At 38.8% G+C, this 1,233-nt stretch overlaps 1 pseudogene; it reads right to left on the bottom strand.

The window, feature by feature from the left end:
* Window positions 1-250: 250 nt before the first annotated feature.
* LOC102813687 lies at window positions 251-1,018 on the bottom strand (annotated as a pseudogene).
* Window positions 1,019-1,233: the final 215 nt, after the last annotated feature.

Here is a 1,233-nt window from a genome sequence, read left to right as displayed (position 1 = left end):
ATCCCCTGAGCCTGCTTGGTCGGGTATTCTGTGTTGTTGTTGGCAGAGTTCTCTGCTATATGTCCACCTGATCCGCCATCTTGTTTGTTCTTCCGCAATTGACATTTTAGAGACAGACAATAGATAGTTTTATTTGCTGAAAATTGGGTTGTGTACCTCTAGTACACACACTGTTCATTGTGCAATCTGTCGATGATTAAACAAACAAAAAAATGCAGGATTCATCTCAGTGGGATATAGTCCCCTTGGTCTAACCAAAGTCAATTCTTGGTCGATACTGCAATACCCTGGGGTATGACTGATAGGAAATGTCATCCTGAGGGCAGACTTGTGAAGCTGAGCAGTTCACACACCAAAAGTTTTGCCTCTTAGTGGCCATCTTGTCATATCGATGAATTCCATAGTATGATCCTATCTCATAATTTCACCATTGCACAACACATCTAACTCATAAGAACTTGGAAGTTTTACTTTTAAACTTAGAAAATTTTCAATAGTGTCTATAGTTACATGTGTAGAACTTTGGATGAATTTCTTCATTAAACCCGTTACTACTTTGTCCCCTGATTGCCCATTATTACATTAACAATCTAGAAAGATACAATCTGTGGGTCACTTCTGTGATAGTCTTTATCAACTTGATTTTCAGCACCTGGGTTATCTATTTTAGGTTTGTCACCCGTTGAAGTATCATCTTGCCCATTTTCTTGAGGCTTATTTTTCTTCCAAAATTCAGATTCATGCTCAAGTTTTTGTTCTTATAGTCCAGGAACCAACTTAAATATAATTTCTTCTAATGTATTATCCAACCTCAACATTTCTAATGGATTTGTCTCATGAACGTGGTTGCCATACCTCAGACAATCATTTCTGTCTTCAAAGGGCTGAACGATACGAGTCTTACAGAAGGTTTGAAGGCATTTGTCACCATAGTTGGCTTGATCAGATACCCTTTACAAATATAGCAGGAGATGTAAGGATTGAAATCTTTCACCAAGTGTTTCCTTAGGGTAGCCATTTGTGGTTAGCTGAGGCTGGCTTTAATAGTCCAGGCAAACAGGAATTAAGTGAATGAAAGTCTGATTTTAGGAGTTGCTGTGTTGTTCCCAAGTAGATGTCCTGAGGCATGTGAATTAACATTCAGATTTATCATGAGATCGCTGATTGCTACTTTTTTTGGTGGTTTGTTTTCCTGTATCTTGTTCTCCAGAGTCCACCATCTTGGTGGGGTGC

Source organism: Chrysochloris asiatica, unplaced genomic scaffold (assembly GCF_000296735.1).
Source record: "Chrysochloris asiatica unplaced genomic scaffold, ChrAsi1.0 scaffold00072, whole genome shotgun sequence".
Lineage (NCBI taxonomy): Eukaryota > Metazoa > Chordata > Mammalia > Afrosoricida > Chrysochloridae > Chrysochloris > Chrysochloris asiatica.
This window is presented reverse-complemented; position numbering and strand designations above follow the sequence as displayed.